Source organism: Panthera tigris, chromosome B3, assembly GCF_018350195.1.
Source record: "Panthera tigris isolate Pti1 chromosome B3, P.tigris_Pti1_mat1.1, whole genome shotgun sequence".
Lineage (NCBI taxonomy): Eukaryota > Metazoa > Chordata > Mammalia > Carnivora > Felidae > Panthera > Panthera tigris.
The window spans coordinates 48,808,602-48,828,956 of record NC_056665.1 but is presented as its reverse complement, the minus strand read 5'-3'; positions in this window follow the sequence as shown (position 1 = coordinate 48,828,956).

Below are 20,355 nucleotides of genomic sequence, written 5' to 3'. Positions count from 1 at the left end.
ATTACATAAACCTTAGTGCAAGGAGAGTGGTTGAGCAAAATCATTGCTAAGAGATTTTGAATTCTTTATTGTAATTCCCTAAAGCTAGAGACTCAGAAATAGTATGTAAATCAAGAGAAGCAAATTGGCCTTTTTTAAAATGATTCATCAGAAATAAAAAGACCATTTTACTTGGCTATGGATTTTTACATCAATTTGACTTCCAAATTCCGACTACTTAGTTGCTACATACTGGAATTACTTGGAGGGCATTCTGAAATTTCACATTCCCAAACCCCTCCCCAGATTTACTGAGTCAGAATTATTGGGAGTGAGGTCTGGAAATCTGTCTTTAGATGCTCTCTTGGTGATTCTACAGCAATGAGAATTGTGCATTATATTCCATATGCCTCCAGTATGACAAAATTGCTAACAAAAATATTCCTTCACTTTGCTATTGTAGTCTTTATCCATGAGGCTTGGTTATGAATTCGAGTCGATCTTTACTCCCTCTTTCATACAGAGAGATGCAGGTAAATCTATTGTTGGTGGGCTTACCCCACTGTTTAAAAATACATGCTCAGGGGCGCCTGGGTGGCTCAGTCGGTTAAGCGTCCGACTTCAGCTCAGGTCACGATCTCGCCGTCAGTGAGTTTGAGCCCCGCATCGGGCTCTGGGCTGGTGGCTCAGAGCCTGGAGCCTGCTTCCGATTCTGTGTCTCCCTCTCTCTCTGCCCCTCCCCCGTTCATGCTCTGTCTCTCTCTGTCTCAAAAATAAAAAAAAATAATAAAAAAAAACGTTAAAAATACATGCTCAGTCATGCCTAAAACTCCGTAGAAATACATTTTAGGGTCAGCAAATTTTTTTCTGTGGAGGGCCAGATAATAAATATTATAGGTTTTTCAGGCCATGTGTTCTCTGTCACAACTATTCAACTCTGCCATTATAGGAGGAAATCAATCATAGGCAATATGTAAACAAGTGGGTATAGCTGTGTTACAATAAAACTTTATTTATAAAAACAGGCAGTGTGCTGAATTTGGTCCAGAGACTAATCTGCTGACTCCTAGACTAGAGGTTGGATCACATAAAGGACTTTAGAGCTCAGGGACAGGCCTAGGCTGCAGATATAAATGAAGGAAGTATTACCTAAAAATGGATAAACTACCTAGGACTAATGAGAAATGAGAGTCGAGGACAGGATACAGGAAAACAGTGACATTTTAAAAGATGGGTAGAGATAGAGGAGTCTGTAAAGGAAATTGAGAGGGAATGGGAAAAAAAAACAACAACCCAGGAATGTCAGGGCAATCAAGAAAAAAGAGAAAAATGATAACATGATCACATGCTGCAGAGAGAAGTACTCATTTCTGTCATCACCCATCCTTGGCCTGGAATGTACTAAACTCCTCCTCGTGTTGTTTTGACATATTTTGAAGTATTGAATTTATAGTTTATGCTTTAAATATATTACATCTCAAATTTTGTCTTTTTGTATTGTGGAAGGTAGCACAGTGAAACGTTTAAGTGTAAAGAATCTGATATGAGTTGGTTTAGATTTATATGCAAACTTTTTTTCAGAAAAAAAGAAAATATTCCTTTAAGTTCTATTTTTCAAGAATATAAAATCAAAGATCCATTTAAAATAGAATAGAAATAAAAATCAAAGCCAATTCTAGGTGTTTGGAAGTTTTGCAACATTGATTTGAGTCCTTTCATGATATTATTGCAAATGTGGTCAGCTTAGCAACCTCTATACATTAGTCACCCACATCTAGAAGCCCTTTGTAGACAAATATAGATGGGCCATTAAAAGCTCAAAACTGGAGGGAATCACAACAGCAAACTTATGGGAATGGCTTTATGAGTCTGGATTCAATCAGGACACAGAAAACATACAGTAATTTGAATAGGGTAAGTTTAATACAAAGAATTATTAACTATAGCAGGAGATTGCTGTAGGGAGGGAATGGATAGTTAGAAGCCAAAAAAAAAAAAAAAAAAAAAAAAAAAAAAAAAAAGGGCTAAAGAATATGGGAAAAGCAGGAGCACCGGTCTGGCTCAGGGTAGAGTATATGACTCTTGATCTCAGGGTCCTGATTTCAAGCCTCATGGTGGGTGCAGAGATTACTTAAGTAATTTTTTTACAAATGGGAAAAGCAGATATGAGGAGGAGCCACTGCCCTTAAGGCTGAGATAGAGCACCCAAAGAAAAGGCGCCTCCCTTTCCAGACTGAGATTCTGACAACGTAGAGTACCAGAGGAAGCCGTTGGCCCTTGGGTGCTGCCTGCATTGCAAGAGCCTGGCCCTGGATAAGTTGCCAGCATTACAGAAGCTGGACATTGGAGAAGACATGGGTGCTGCAGGAGCCCACCAAGAGGAGCATCTGTAACAGGAAAAAAAAAAAAGCCCCTTCCTCCTGCAATATCCCTCCAGCACCCGCTACCGACAAAGTTTAACATCATTCCAACTGGTAAAGGAAAAAAATATTTTTTTAATGTTTATTTATCTTTGAGGGACAGAGAGACAGAGCACGAGCAGGGGAGGGGCAGAATGAGAGGGAGACACAGAATCCAAAGAAGGCTCCAGGCTCTGAGCTGTCAGCACAGAGCCCGATGCAGAGCTTGAACTCAAGAACCATGAGATCATGACCTGAGCCGAAGCCAGACGCTTAACTGACTGAGCCACCCAGGTGTCCCTAAAAGAAAAATATTTAAAGAGTCCATCTTAATTTTTATGAAGGATAAATTGGGGTTGAGAGGCAATGAATTGATATTCACACAATGCTAGTGTGCACTTTAACCTAGGAAAGATCCCTAAGTGACCTCATATCAATAGCACCTCTGGTTCTGGAATATGCTCTATCAAAAAATGGTGCCTTCCAAATTTTTGCTATCTTGCTTTTTAAAAAATTTTTTAATGTTTAGTTTTGAGAGAGAGAGAGAAAGACAGAGTATGAGTGGGGGAGGGACAGAGAGAGAGGGAGACACAGAATCCGAAGCAGGCTCCAGGCTCCAAGCTGTCAGCACAGAGTCTGATGTGGGGCTTGAACTCCAGAACCAAGAGATCATGACCTGAGCTGAAGTTAGATGCTTAACTGACTGAGCCACCCAGGCGTCCTGCTATCTTGTTTTAAATGTATATTTATTTTCAAGGCTGTGGAATATGGGGCAGAGTTTAGCTTCAAAATACCCTTGAAGTCATTCTCCTTAACCTCCTACATCCCATCCATAAATTTTATACATTTCATAAATTTTACCTCCTAAATATTTCTGAGATGTATTCTTTCTCTATTCATGCTGCTACCAACCAATTCCAGCCATGATCATTTATCTCTGTTCTAGACTAATACACTAATCACATAGTAGTTTCTTCCACATTCACCTTAACCTACATTCAATCCATTTTCTACCCTGTAGACAGAGTGCTCCTTTTTATTTCGAATTTTAGACTCACAATAGGTACAGGGAAGGCCTGTGCATTCTTACCCTGGCCTCCCCCAATGTCAACATCATGTACAACTATAGTACAATATCAAAACCCAGAAACTGACATTGGTACAATCCATAGAGCTTACTTAAATTTTACCAGTTATGCATGCACTGATGTGTGTATGTATGTTTGTGTGCATGTGTAGAGCTCTATGCAATTTTATCACATGTGTAGTCTTGTGTAACCACCACCACAATCAAGATATTTGATTATATCATCACCACAAGACTTCCTGATAGGAAGATTCCCTTGTATTATCCTTTTATGGCTATACCCACCCACTTCCCATCTCTAACTTATCAGTGGCAAGCACAAATCTATTCTGCATTTTTATAATTATGTTATTTCATGAAGGTCACACAAATGAAATCATGCAGTATGTATCATTTTGAGGTTTTTTTCCCACACAACATAATTTCCTTGAATTTCATCCAAGATTGTGTGTGTCAATGTTTTGTTCCTTTTAACTACTTAGTGATATTCTATGGTATGGATATACCACAGTTAAAGCATTCACTCATTGAAAGACTGCATGGGTAATTTCTACTTTTTGGCTAATATGAATAAAACCATTATGAACATTAATGTACAAATTCCTGTGTGAAAATAAGTCTTCATTTTTCTGGGATAAATGCCCAAGAATGCAATTGCTGGGTCGTATGGTTAGTCCATTTTTAGTTTGAAAGTAACTGCCAAACTATTTTCCAGAGTGTGGAGTGCTCTTTTTAAAACACAGAAATCATCCTGTCATCACTTTACATTAAACTCCTCAATGGCTTCCCACTGCTATTATAATTAAGACTAGATTTATTTTTTTTAAAGATGAACTATAAGGCTTATATAATATGATTTCCACTGATTTCTCCAGCCTCATCCTGTACCACTCCCCTTGCTTTTGAAACTCCCTGGCCTTTTAAAAATTTCCTTCAACATTCTCCTGCCACAGGGGCTTTGCAAATGTTTCCTCTTTGGAGAATGCTTTTCTCTCTGGTCCTAGTCCAATGAACTCCAACTCTACTTTTTTTTCCCTTGAAGTATTTATCTCCTCATTGAAGCCTTCTTATAACCTATCTCAGGTTCTGTTTTTTCATGTTCCTTTCCTTCAACACTTCTCTCAGTCTGAAATTACATATTAATTTCTGTGAATACCTGATTAAATTTTATCTTCACCTCTAGACTCTGAAATTCATCAGAGCCAGGGTTATGTTGATTTTTGCTTATTATTGTCTAGCACGTATCAGGTGCTCAATAAGAATTTTTTTAAGTTTATTTATTGATTTTGAGAGAAAGAGAGAGAGTCAGAGAGGGAGGGAGAAAGAGAGAATCCCAAGCAAGCTCCACGCTGTTAGCACAGAGCCTGATGCAGGGCTCCATCCCATAAACCGTAGCTGAAATCAAGAGTCAGATGCTTAATGGACTGAGCCACCCAGGCACCCCAGTTAACATTATTTTTTGAATGAATGAGTGAACAACATACTAGCAAAGAATTCAATGTCAAAGCCTTAACGTTCCATAATTTTGTTTATCCGTTATCTATTTAAGATGTATTAGCTACTCTAAAGCTGGTAGAAAAAAAGATAATTAACTACTCATGTTCAGGGTGGTCTGCTAAGCAATAGATTCCATTAACCAAATTTCAGATCCATATACAGTTTACATTAATACATTCTGAAATATACGTTACTTCAACTAAGATTTATTTCTAAATATTTTTATTGAATAAATATTATTGAAAAATTTAAAAAAATGATTAATAGGGCATTTGTAATTCTTTAAAAATATTAAGGAGGCTTGCAAGTCAAGAAAGGAACAAATGTCTATGTAGGCCTCCAGCTTGATCCTTGTTTGTCGTATGAACCTGACAAGCCTTTTGCAAACAACACCCAAAGACTTTAATTTAACATAACCATCCTAAGAAGGTCCGTGGTACCTTTCCCGGGGAAGACTGGTTAAAAACATTCCTGGTTACATAGAGGTGCCTCCAGTCAGGCACCTGTTTTTGATCTTTGATTTAAAAGGCAGTTAATCACATGCTTCTTATGTGACAGCTGATGAAACCAATATGGCAAAGTAATGTGGGATTTTTGCCTTGTTTTGCTCTGTTTCTTACAGCAATGGGAAAAGAGGCAGATTTTTTTCAGGATGTAAATACTGCCAACATAGGCAGACTGCAACACTGTGGGTGCTTGAGAAATTTTTTAAGAGCATGTGGGAATGAGCAATATATGTGCATACTCGTGAATGAAACACAGCAAAGCAGGACTACCTAAGAAGCATGACAAATCTTGGTGTTAAAACAACAAACTGTAAATATGTAACAATTGGCATTTTATGAAATATCTTTTAAAAGACAGAAAATGTGCCAATTTTAAGCCTTTTTGTTTTGTATGTGTGTTTGGAAGGAAAGAGTGGGAAAAAGAAGGCAAGGTAATGACAACTTTGTGCAATAACCTTCCTTGGAGTCCCCCCATTTCTTTGTACATTCACATTTTTTATGGAGACACAATTTACATGTTATAAAGTTCACTGTTGTAACATGTACAATTCAGTGTATAGTATTTTATTCACTTTTTAGTGTATTTTCGTATATTCACAGAGTTGTGCAACCATCACCACTATTTAAATTCAGAACATTTTATCACCCCAAAAGGAATAAACTTATTCAATGGATTGCAATATTATTCATTTTTCCATTTTTGACACTCAGTTTGTCCCAGATTTGGCTATCAAGAGCCTTTCAGCTGATTCCTGTGGTCTTTTGAACATATCTCGTAATTCTTTGTGCACTTCCTTAGTTTCTGACACAAGATGTTCTAGAATCCAGTACTGTCTCTGCCCCAGCCCTGAAATTAGCAGTTTTCCCCCCAAGAAGCCTTGATCCCTTTTAGTGGGGAATGATATTTAGAAAACAAACTCTGAGTACTTTGTTTGCTATTGCTACTAAATTGTCACTGATTATAGGTTATTTTTTGGGGGGGGGAGAGAATGCAATGTCATATAGCTCAACTATATATATTAAATCATGAATGCATATCAATATACATAGATACCTCTAATTCTGAGTCAATTTAATGTGGTTTTCCCCTCTTTGTATTTTTCTTCTCCTACAGTGAGAACGCTGGTTCCCTGAGTTCCCATATTTATTAGGGCTTTTATTACAAAATAAGCAAAATGTAATAGACACTTCTCTAAAGAAGACATCCAGATGGCCAACAGGCTCATGAAAAGATGCTCAACGTCACTCCTCATCTGAGAAATACAAATCAAAACCACACTGAGATATCACCTCACGCCAGAGTGGCTAAAATGAACAAATCAGGAGATTATAGATGTTGGAGAGGATGTGGAGAAACAGGAACCCTCTTGCACTGTTGGTGGGAATGCAAACTGGTGCTGCCACTGTGGAAAACAGTGTGGAGGTTCCTCAAAAAATTAAAAATAGATCTACTCTATGACCCAGCAGTAGCACTGCTAGGAATTTACCCAAGGGATAGAGGAGTGCTGATGCATAGGGGCACTTGTACCCCAATATTTATAGTAGCACTTTCAACAATAGCCAAATTATGGAAAGAGCCTAAATGTCTATCAACTGATGAATGGATAAAGAAGTTGTGGTTTATATACACAATGGAATACTACTTGGCAATGAGAAAGAATGAAATATGGCCTTTTGCAGCAACGTGGATGGAACTGGAGAGTGTTATGCTAAGTGAAATAAGCCATACAGAGAAAGACAGATACCATATGTTTTCACTCTTACGTGGATCCTGAGAAACTTAACAGAAGACCATGGGGGAGGGGAAAGGGAAAAAAAAGTTAGAGAGGGAGGGAGGCAAACCATAAGAGACTCTTAAAAACTGAAAATAAACTGAGGGTTGATGGGGAGGTGGGAGGGATGGGAAAGTGGGTGATGAGCATTGAGGAGGGCACCTGTTGGGATGAGCACTGGGTGTTGTATGGAAACCAATTTGACAATAAATTTCATATTAAAAAAACCCAAAAAACAAAATAATCAAAATGTGAAAGCACAGTTTTCATTTATAATTTCAAAATTATATTGACACACACAAATTACAAACACATGCACTCATGTATACATGTACAGACAACTTGAGAGTGTATCATCATTCATTACAATGAATTGTAGCCCTCTTTCCCCAAGATGCAAACCTCACTAATTATCACTCTACTATTATATTATGGCTTCATTTTTTTGGATGGTAAAATTACTTTGCTTTTGAAGGGTTATAAATTAAAATGTAAATTATGGCTTATAATCAGTTAATACCTAATACAATAGATATTGTAGATAGCTCTTATAAGGCTTGGTTGGAGGGAATTGAGATAAAGAAGGTTGAGACAGAGAGAGGTAAGGATTGAAGGAAGTCAGGGAGGGTTGAATAATACAAAAAGTTAAAATTTTCTAATTTTCAATTTTCTTTTATGTATGTATTGATCTCAGCATGAATATATGTGTAAACATATGTAGGCAGTATGTATAGTGGTTAACCTTTCAGATTTTTGGATCCAGCTGCCTGATCTCAAATACTGCTTCAATGTATATTAGCTGTATAATGTTGGGAAAGTACTTGGCCTCTCTGTGCCTCAGTGTCCTCATCTGCAACAGAGGGACAATAATAAGGTTGTGAGGATTAAATGAATTAATGTACATAAAGTGCTTAGAATAGTGCCTGGTACATAGTAAGGGCTATGTAAATGCTTGTTATTATTATTGTATTTAGTCTCTATTTTCTTACAAAAATAGAATCAACTTATACATACCTGTTATGTGAACTTGATTATACTATATATGTTTATTTCCACATCTATGAATAAAGATCTGCCTTATTCTTTGCCATGGCATCATCATATTCCATTATATAGATATACTGTAATTTAATTTTTCAGTCTCTATTGATGAGACAGGATGTTTCCATTTTTCCTATTATAAACTGTGCTAAACATTCTTGTACATAAATTTTATGTACAAAACTGCCCTGTAAAAAGTTAACTTATATATCCTTCAGTAACTTGTTTTTATTTCCTTCTTCCTAGGGGTCAGTGGTTTTCAATGTTTTTTCTGCTTCCATCCCATCCATAGCCACCGAGAGCATGTCCTGTCATCCAGAATATTTTGCATTAAATGGCTCGTAGCAGTTCAATGGTGCAGCAGAGATGCAGAAGCTGCAATTTGTGTCTCGGTGGACTTCCTCCTTCTGTCTTTCCCTTCCTTCTTTCTTTCCTTCCTTTCTCCTCAGAGTAACAGAACTCTGTGTTTAGCTGGGAAGATGTCTGCCTAGAATGAAGACTCTATTTTTCTAGGGTGTCTTGCAGAAAGGTGCAACAGTTGACTAAGATCTGAGCAATGAGATGCAAGTGTCCTTAAAAGTAGGAACCGTTCCCTTCTTTCCTGTATGTCAGCTGCAACAGGATGTGAATGTAATAATGGTGCTCCAGCAGCCACATATGACCGTAAATGAACTCAAAATGGAATCCATGCATACATGGAGTAAAAAGATAAAGAAAGCCTGCAACCCTAACACTGTTGAATCCCTAACCAGCCTTGCAATGATCACTTCCAGTCTTCCTGACAAGAGAGAAATAAACTTCTGTTTTGTTCAAGTCACTGCTATTTTCAGTTTATCTCTTTCTTCTTGTGAAACTGAATCTTAGTAAAGGGTTATATGAGAATCTTGGGGTTGAGGGTTTGAAGGGAAGGTGTTTAGGAACTTGAAAAAGCCTCTTTAGATAAAAATCCCTGATACAGGTCTTGCATATGTCTTTTGCATATTTTTTTAAATTCTGAGTTTTTAAAAAAAGTTTATTTTTGAGAGAAAGGGAAAGAGAGAGCATGGGGGAGGGGCAGAGAGAGAGGGAGAACCCCAAGCGAGCTGTGCACTGTCAGTGCAGAGCCTGATGCTGGACTCAGTCCTAAGAACAGTGAGATAATGACCTGAGCCGAAATTAAGAGTAGGACGCTTAACCGACTGAGCCACCCAGGCACACCTGTTTTTTGTTTTGTTTTGTTTTGTTTTGTTTTGTTTTGTTTTTGGTAAACTTCATGCCCAGTGCAGAGCTCAAGGCAAGGCTTGAACTCACGACCCTGAGATCAAGACCTGAGCTGAGATCGACAGTCGGAGGCTTAATCCACTAAGCCGCCTAGGCACCCCTAAAATTCTGTTTTTAATACTTGTTTGCTGCCCTTGTAAACTGGAACATTAAAACATTGTATACTTAAATGGATTCTTGCTTTGTTCAAGCAATAATTTTTAATAAATAAAAAAGGAAGCTACTAAATCTAACATTTGTAAATTTTAAATTTATTGAACTTACTTGGTGCTTTTGGCAAAATTGGGTGTCTATATATAGGAATCTGGTTTTCTAATACACTGTCTTGATTGTGGTTTTATAGTAAATCTTGGTTTATGGTGGTATGAATAGTTGTTTTTTTACCTGCTAGATAATACTCAAAAATTTAACCAAACAATAGTTTATTTAAGTTGTTCTCCTGAGGGACGGGTTATTTCTACATTTTTACCATTATGAATAGTTCTGCCAGGGACAATTTTGTGTTTGTTTTTTGTGCACATTTGCGCAAGTTTTTTTTTTTTTTTCTAGAATAGGTGCCTAACAATACAATTGCTAGAAGTTGCCAAAATGCTGTTCAAAGTAATTTCATCAGTTTATATCCTCCTAGAAAAGTATAAGGGATCCTAGAGCTTCCCATCCTTGCCAAGTTATTATTGTCAGCCTTTTCTCATGTATGTCAATATCATGGGTGTGAAGAGTTATTTCATTGTTTTAGATGCATTTCTCTAATTACCAAATGGTTTGTAAGCCATTCAGATTTCCTTTTCTGTGAATTGTCTATTTAGATATCCACGCCCATCTTTCCATTGTGTGGCTTGAAGTTTTCTTATTGCTTTTTTTGAAATTCTTTCTATGTCTGGATACCAAACCTGTGAGGTTGATATTTGCACATAGCTTCTTCCAGTACACAGTTTGCTTTTAATTGTGTTTAGGCTATCTTTAGTCATGGAGAGGCTATAAATTTTAATGTAGTTGAATTGTCCATCTTTCAGTTATAGTTTTTGCTTTTAGTTAAGCACATTTTTAAAATACATTTGCCTATCTTGATATAAAAATTTATTTTCTTCTAAAGTTTAACAATTTAGCTGTACTTTTCACAATCTGGTCTTTAAGGCTTTTCCCATTTCTGGTATAAGGTAGGCTTCTACTAATATTATCTTTTCCATATGGAAATTTCTGTGAGAAACCATATTAAGATTTTTCGTTTGAACTGCCTTAAATATATAGATTTATTAGGAAGTATTGACATTTTTAAGATAGTGAATATTCCTGTCCATAAACATGTCCTATCTCCTTCTTTAAATAGGTGTTCAAGCATGTCCTTCAATAGAGTTTTATAATTTTCTCCATGAAAGTGTTATACATATTTGCTATGTTATGTATTTTTTTTTAAAGTTTATTTATTTATTTTGAGAGAGAAGAGAGTGTGAGTGGGAGGGGGCGGAGAGAGAGGGAGAGAGAGAAAGAGAATTCCAAGAGAATTCCATGGGCCCCCTTATGTTATATTCTTAATCCTTAATTTTTGTTGATATAGTAAATTATACTTTTCTTTAAACTTACATGTTCTAGGGGCGCCGAGGTGGCTCAGTCAGTTGAACATCTGACTTCAGCTCAGCTCATGATCTCATGGCTTGTGAATTTGAGGCCTGCACTTTGGATCTTCTGTCTCCTCCTCTCTCTGTGCCTTCCCCACTCGTGCTTTCTCTCTCAAAAATAAACATTCATTTATTATATACTATAATTTATATATAAGTATAAATGAACACTTAAAAAATTACATGTTCTATGGGCGCGTGGGTGGCTCAGTCAGTTGTGCACCCAACTCTTAAAAAAATTTTTTTTTTAATGTTTATTTTTGAGAAACAGAGTGTGAGTGGGGAAGGAGCAGAGAGAGAGGGAGACACAGAATCCAAAGCAGGTTCAAAGCTCCAAGCTGTCAGCACAGAGCCTGACATGGGGCTTGAACTCACAAACTGCAAGATCATGACCTGAGCTGAAGTCAGACACTTAACTGACTGAGCCACCCTGGTGCCCCCGGTGGCTCACTTTTTATTTTGGCTCAGGTCATGATCTCAGTTTGTGGGATCAAGCCCCACACCAGGCTCTCTGACAGCTCGGGGCCTGCTGGGGATTCTCCTTCTCTCTTCCTCAAAAAAAAAACAAAAACAAAACATATTTTTTAAAATAAAATAAAATAAAGCTACATGTTCTAGGGGTTTGTTGTTGATATTTAGAAACTCATTTGCACTTTGTATTTTGATCTTATACCCATCAATCTTACTTAACTCCTCTATTTGGACTAATAGTTTGTTTATATATTTTTCTTGGATTTCCTATGTAGGTGATCACATCATATACACATAATGAGTTTTGTTTCTTCCTTTGCAATCCTATCTACCAACCCATGTGATGTTGTCTAGCTATTATAGTACATTGTTAAATAGAAGTGGTAATGTTTTCAAGGTTCGTCAATGTTGTAGCATGTGTCAGAACTCCATTCTTCTTTTATGACTGAAAAATACTCCATTGTATAAATACACCACATTTTATTTATCTGTAGATGGACATAGGTTGTTTCCAACTTTTGGTTATTGTGAATAATGCTGTCAATAAAAATTGGTGTACAAGTATCTGTTTCAGTCCTTGTTTTCATTCTTTTAGGTATACATCTGGCAGTGAAATTCCTGCTCATATGGTAATTCTATGTTTAGCATTTTTGTGGAAGCTGAACCATTTTCCAAAGTGGTTGCACCATTTTATGTTCTGACTAGCAGTGTATGAGGGTTCCAATTTCTCCATATCTTTGTCGGTATTTATTTCCTTAAAATTTTTATTATAGCTATCCAAGTAGGAGTGAAGTGGTATTTCATTGTGCTTTTGATTTGCATTTCTCCATTGACTAAGGATGTTGAGCATCTTTTCATATGCTTGTTGGCCATTTGCACATTCCTTTGGAGAAATGTCAACTCCTTTGCCAATGTTTAAGTTGGATTGTTGGTCTTTTTATTGTTGTATTTTAGAAGGTCTTTATATTTTTGCTTTATACAGTCAATGCTGATTTAGATTTATCCACATTTCTCTGTCTTTGCTCATCATGGCTTTTTGGTAAAAACAGCTTTACTGAGGTATAATTCATATATCATATAACATACCCATTTGAAGGGTACGATTCAATGGATTTTAGTATATTCACACAGTGGTACAACCACCATCACAATAATTTTAGAATATTTTTGTCACCCCAAAAAGAAACCCTATTCCCACCATCAGTCATGTCCCATTTTCTACAACCTCCAGTCCTGTGCAACCACTAATATATTTTTGTCTCTATTGATTTACCTATTTTGAACATTCCATATAAATGGAATCACACAATATGTGTGTGATTCCAATATGTGGATTCCAATCCACAATATGTGGGTTTTTTGACTAGCTTCTTTCACTTAGCATGCTTTCAAAATTTATCCTTGTTGTAGGATTTATCAGTACTTCATTCCTTTTTTTAAGTTTATTAGTTTATTTATTTATTCATTTATTTTGGTGGGGGGGAGGCAGAGAGAGAGGGAGAGAGAATCCCAAGCAGACTCTATGCTGCCAACACACAGCCTGACACAGGGCTTGAACCCACAAACTATGAAATCATGACCTAAGCTGAAATCAAGAGTTGGACTGACTGAGCCACACAGGCACTCCAGGACTTCATGCCTTTTTATTGCTGAGTAACAGTTCATTGAATTGATACATCACAATCCATTTATTTATTCATCAGTTGATAGACATTTGGGTTGTTTCCACTTTTTGGCTGTTATGAATAATGCTGCTATGAATGTCTGTACAAGCTTTTGTATTTCCATTTCTATTGGGTATATACCTAGGAGTGAGAATTCTGGGTTAAATGACAACTCATTGTTTAACTGCTAAACTATTTTTCATGATGGCTGCATCATTTTACATATTTACCAGCAGTTATAAGTATTCTAATTTCTCCACATCCATGCCAAAACTTGTTATTATCTGTCATTTTGATTATAACCATCCTAGTAGATATGGGATGATACCTCATTGTCTTTTTGATTTGTATTTCCAGCTCATCATTGCTTCTTGTTTCTCATATCTTCCTTGTGGATTATATTTCTTTCTTTCTGAAGTATATACTTTACTATTATTAAGCAAGGGTGGTTAAATTCAATCTTCATCTAGAATTATGTTTATTTACCTTTAACATTTAAGTGATAGTTTATCTGGGTATAGAACTCCATATTGTAGTTATTTTTCTTTGTAATGTTTTGAAGATACTGTACCACCATCTTCTTGTTTCTTTTATTGTCACTGAGAAATCCTTTCACTGCAATCTGTATCATCTTCCCCCCACCACCTGCCTTTAAGTTCTTCTCTGTATCTTTGTTGTTCTGCAGTTTCACTAAAATGTATTGGTATGGATTTATTTTTATGCTTCTAGATTGAGATTTGTACTTCTTGAATCTGATGATTTCATAAATTACTAATTTTCTCTTTGAGTATTGCTTATCCTTCATTCTCTTTAGTCTTTCATTTTAAAGTGGCTATCAGATGTATGTTGGATCTTCTATGTTTACCTCTGTTTTATATTTCTGTTCATCTCTCTGTGCTGCATCCTGGAAAATTTCCTTATATCTACCTTCCAGTTTTAGGCTATTCTTTCACTGTATTTTATGCTGTTTAACATATTTTCAAAAATTCAATGACTGTACCTTTTTATTTCTAGAAATTCTATTCATTTTCTAATATATTTTTTCTGTTATTTCTAGATTTTTAGTGGATTTTCAATATTTCTTAACCTTTTTAAATAAGAAAAAAAACAAAAACAATTTTTAAAAGGAAAAACCATTAACTATTTATTGTTTTTCTAATCACAAAAGTAAATCCAACAACACACTTGTGGATGATGGAGATCATGAAAATCCCTTCATGCTCCTACTGGTAGGTGCTTACTGTAACATCTGGGTATTTTCCTCCAGCCTTTTGGGGCATATACCAACAAACTGTTATTTATAAAAATGGGCTTATTCTGAAATATCATTGCATACCTTCATATTTCTTATCTTGTTATATATAGATGTGCCTCTTGTCAAATGGCTGCAGAGTATTTTCATAGTATGGATGTACTATATTTTATTTGAACATTATTGAGGAACATTTAGGCCCTTTTCAGAATTCTTTTTTACTCTTATCAGCCATGTTGCTATGAGAATCCTTGAGTGTTTATATGAGTGCCTGTGCTATCATTTCTGTAGGAGGAGCTCGAAGTGGGATTACTAGTTTGTGGGGTGTATGCATTTAAAACACTATTTAGTACTGCCAAACTACTCTTTCAAAGGTGCAGCCAAGTCACCCTCCCTCCAATGGCTAATGAGTGCTCATTTTCCCACATCCTTGCCATCACTGGTTGTTATCAAACATTTTAGTTTTCCCAATCTGATGGGCAAACATGTTTTTAGTGTCATTTTTAATTGCATTTCCGTCATTGCTGGTGACACAGAACACCTTTTTATTGGCTAGTTTAGTTCCTTCTCTGTGGATTTCTAATCCACTGCCAAATTTTCTCTTCATTTGTCCTTTTTCTTACTGATTTACAGGGTCGTTTTGTATATTAGTGATATTTTCTTCCAGTGTCTCACTGGCCTTTTAACTTTGTTTATAGTTGTCTTTTACTGTACAGATGTTTTACATATAAAAAACAGAAACTTTAACCTGAACTAGAACTGTATCTATCTGGATGAGCCCTTAGCTTTTAGGCTACCTACTATTTAGTTCCTGAGGTGATCAGCCATCTGCTGGAAAGGGGAAGTTGTTATTTCCTTGCTGCTATTCAGTAAATGCCCGATGAAAACAATTCTTAGATGCATTAGTTAGGCTCTATTCCTTTTGCTTGGAGTGGACTCTATAATCATCCCATACCAGGATATAAAAGTCATCATTCTATAAAATGAAAGCTTTTATTCTACATTCCCCAAAAGAAAAAGAAGGTAAAAGAACACGTTTTCTTTTTCTTTTTTTTTTTATAACTAAGGAAAACTTTTATTTAAACTGTGCAATCAATCAGTATTTAGACAGCAGTTTCATAAACATTTTGGCATTTAAACTTTTACTCATTTTTGGCATGACCTGTAGGATAGTATATAAACTACCCTGGGGAGAGGGGAAATACTAGGCAATATTTACTATGATGCTAGAAAAAGAAAACAAACCCACATTAAACAAAATAAGTTTTAAGAAGACATTAAAAAGGTACATTCAAAATCAAGGCAAACATTTGCTTTCTTCATGCAATGGAGTTCACAGAGCTGATCCCCTGAGTCAAGTATAAAATTAAAATAGCTCAGCTCTAGAGTCCATTAGCTAGTCTGCAAATGCTGCCCTTACAAGAAATTGGTATACAGAGTGAAAGGATCCAGAACACCCATAATATGAAATAATATAGCTGGCTCCCACACTTTCATTTAATTCACATCTTTGAAAAAAAAATAGAAAAAATAGCGCATACACAGACATAAAATTTCGTCCAACAACAGCAACAAACAGACAAACTTAGGTAATATATGCCCTCTACTCTACTGATAGGCTAAGGCAATGTGTGTGTATTCAGGCTTTGCAAATTCCTTTAACAGGCTCAAGTTGCTAATCATCAGTAATCCTTTTCATTTGCAAACAGAATAAATAGAATGTGGTAACAGGAATAAGAAGGTTTTAGGTAAAAATTTAAAATATTTTTATTGTTTTAAAGATGGTTCTGTAGAAAAATAAACTTCTGTAGCATAAATTTTTAAGGATGGTTTAGGAGTTAGAACTGTGTCTATATACCATGAACTACTTACAAGATACAAACGAGTAAATCTGCAAAGATGTTCAGATTCATGATAATCATTAATGCTTCCCAAGAAGCTTTAAAGGTAGACAAGTAATCTACATATAGATGCCAGTAGGTGTTGCCCTCTAGAAAATTCACTCCAAATAGTTTAGAGAACTGTTAAGACGTTCGGTAACCTTGAAAAAGAAGATGTTAGAGAACCCTAAAAATGCACTTTCTCCTCACCTATCTACCCCCTCTGGGGATATTTGACTCTTTGAATCTTTAAGAAGCCAAAATATCAAAAAAATAAAAGATTTAGAGGAGCAGAGAGACATGGCTGAGGCAAGGCTCAGCCCGGGAAGTCCAGGGACATGATGCACTCTGGAGCCTGCACACTAGCCCCACAGTGGCTCCTGGCCAGAGTTGCCTACCCAGTGTCCTCTTGGGCCCTGGGCGGAACTGGTGAGGGTAGGGAGTCGCCGATGCCAAAAGGAAGGAGGATCCATCAAGCTGCTCTTTGGTGCTGAAGGCCAACTCACAATAACAGCTACAGCTCCCACTCCATAAATAAACTTCCTGTCTTTTTCAAGGATGCATGGCAATGGAACACAGTCACTGTGCTGTGGGGGAAGCCTGAACCAGCCTATCTGGAGAGGCCACATGGATAAGCACAATGGATAGGAACTAAGGTTCCCAGATGACTGTCACCATCAACACCAGATTGGCTGCTATGGCAATTCCTCTACAATCAAGATTCGGAAGCTGTAGGATCCTTATTGACATCTTACCTCATAGTACTCTATGTTCAGTGTAGTAGTCTGGAAGTAAGTTCCCTAGTATATGGTCTAATTTTTAACCAAAAAAGCCTCCACAATAAATGGAAACTGTAAGGAAAGAGAAGCCTGGAGGTCCTTGCTTTAGGTTTGAATTTTGACTATTGCTTGAATACCCAGGATTCCAGGAATGATGTCAGGCATCTAAAGCTAAAATTAAAAATTCATGAGTCCTGTTTTCATGGTCTTTATAAACTAATAGGAATAGAGAAGCATTAAACACAAATATAAATATAAAATGCAAATATAATTTTTTAAAAGTCATATTAAACTGATATTTTAAAAAGCAAGATATTGAATAATTACAGAGGCTATCCAACTTAAGCTAGGAAGCTCTTTATAGAATGCTTTTCATAAGAAATTTCATTTATGGCAATTCCTGAAAGATATTTAACTTTAGTAGCTGTGAGGGAATGGGGTACATTCAAACAAGTCTTAATTATCTCTGATGAACTTTTTTACTATGAAAAATCATGTTGTAGAAGAATACTTTTTTCCAGCTTTGTTGATATATACTTTAAATTATGTAATACATCAGTTTAAAGAGTAAATTTTGATGGAATTTGGTAATTGTATACAGTCATGTAAATAACACCGTAATAAAATGTAGAACAATATCATCTTTAAAAAAATGAAAGATTTAAATTGAGGTAGATGATTTCATGTTTAGTACTACTCTCAAAAAGTACTGTCAATTCCCATTTCCTCTTATAGATTTTCCTCCATTACAGATGAGTGTTTAAATACTAGTCTTTATCTTTACAACCAATTTTGTCTGTTAGTTTTTGGTGCCTACGTAGGCAATGCAAACATTTTTCATTTTAGCATAGGAAAAATGTCATTGAAAAGGCTGACCTGTAAAGAAAAAAAATCTGTTAAATGTTTCACAGCCTCACAGAAATGACTTTCAGATTACAATTATTTACACTGGAATTTCCTTTTAAGTTTTCAAAGTACTATTGCTTCATTCTGCACAACAAATTATCCTCATTTCATGGACAGAGAAGGAACGGAGGTAGGTTAGGAACTTTCTTACTAGCCAATTCTCAAAATGGTAAGTGATTAGAATTTAGGTGCTCCAGTAACTAATACTTGTTCTATTATATGACCCTCCCTCAACTTTGCTCCCTCCTAAATTAGTGTGAAGATTTAATTAGGTTGTAATTCATATAAAAACTACTGACTCTTCAGATCTAGCAAGGAAGGATGATTGGTTACACGCCTGGCTTTTTCCAGTTAATAAATTCCTGTTTGGATACAGGGACTATAGAAAAATCACAAAAGATAAACTCCAATTCTGAATACTTAATATATCAAATGCTTTAATAGATAGGGACTCCAGAAACCATGACTACTCTATTTCTAATGCAACCCTAGGCACAAGCATCAGTTTTCAGGCATAATTTTGGCAAGAGAAATTGAAAGTTTGAACAGAGAAAAGACGGAGGTTAGGAGATGACAGGAGGTGAGTTACAGCTCAGTCTCCTAAATTTCCCTTGTGAATAAATGGACACAACTTAGACTTCTCTCTGTTGGTTGGCTATTACTATGTGGGCAGGCTGTGTTGACACAGTGGAACGTACCATGAGCCTTGGTAATTAAATATAATTTCTTAGCTGAGAAAATGTATCCTAATAGAAATCCTATCTTGGCTAAGCCACTTAACTAGCTGTGATCTTTGGCAAGTTAGATATTTTAAATGTCAGTTTCCTGATCTTTAAAATGGGGGGAAATACTTGCTTTGCAGAATGTAGTAGTTTGTAGAAATGAAGTGTGTGTTTGGCATACTGCAAATGCTCACTAAATCACATTATCTCTTCCTAGAGATTGGAGTCAAAAGCAGCTGACAAATGACCAGCACTCTTGTCCCTACTCAAAATGTCATCATGGTCTCCACCCCATGATGGAGATAGCTTTACCTTCTTAGTTAAGATATACTGAAAATTAAGGGTAGAATTAGAAACTCTTTCAAAACTGAAAGAATGCTTCACTTGAATATCCAGGAGTTAGAACCAACTAGAGCTGTGAAATCTAAAGCTTTCCAGGAAAAGGGACAACTGAAATCAAACACAGAGAATAACAAGGGAAATAACATTGCTTAGGATTTGCACATGCTGATAAAGTGAGTGGAAGCTCTTGCTGAGGTTGATGGGAAATCAAGGGGTTACCAAACTTTAAATAATACAGCTGGTGAAGCTGAAGAAATAAACCTGATTTAAAAGGTAGAAAGGTGGTGGGGTGCCTGGGTGGCTCAGTCAGTTAAAGCTTCCGACTTTGGCTCAGGTTATGATCTTCCAGTCCATGGGTTCGAGCCCCCTGTTAGGCTCTGTCTGTGCTGACAGCTCAGAGCCTGGAGCCTCCTTTCAATTCTGTGTCTCCCTCTCTCTCTGCCCCTCCCCCACTTATTCTCTCTCTCTCTCTCTCTCTCTCTCAAAAACAAAAATTTTAAAAAAAGGTAGAAAGGCCGCATGTTGTAAATATGCTTTTAGAAGATAATGAATGAACATGAGCATGACCCTGTTCATCTACTGAGTCCCTATGTTTGAGGTCTTTTTCCCCCAACCCTCCCCAAACAACATAATTACTTGAGGGAAAAGCAGAAAGTTCAACTATACGAACACTTATCAAAAATTTCTGATGAACTTCCATAAGAGCCAAATACTTAGGAAACTTTCTGTTAAACACGCAGAAATGAGATGTTAAACTTACAAAGCACATATTCAAAAAGTTTAAAGCTGAATTGTTTTTTGCAAGTGATCTAGACAGAAAGTTTAATGTGTACATTTGATAAGCTATAATGCAAGGTTTTCATAGCTTTGAACTTTTGAAGATCCCTAAGGGGTACATCAGACTTCCAATTTCTGTAATGCACATTTTGTGTATGAAAATTCTATAGTAATAGTGTAGGCAAAATAATGGCCACTCACAGAAGTGCACACCCAAATCCCTGGACTCTCAATATGTTACCACCATATGTGGCAAAGGGACTTTGCAGATGTGATTAAGTTAAGGATTTGGAGATGGGGAGATTACCCTGGATTATCCAGGTGGACCCAATGTAATCACATGAGTCCTTAAAATTGGAGAACCTTTCTTGGTTAGGGTCAGAAAAGGAGGGATGATGGAATCGG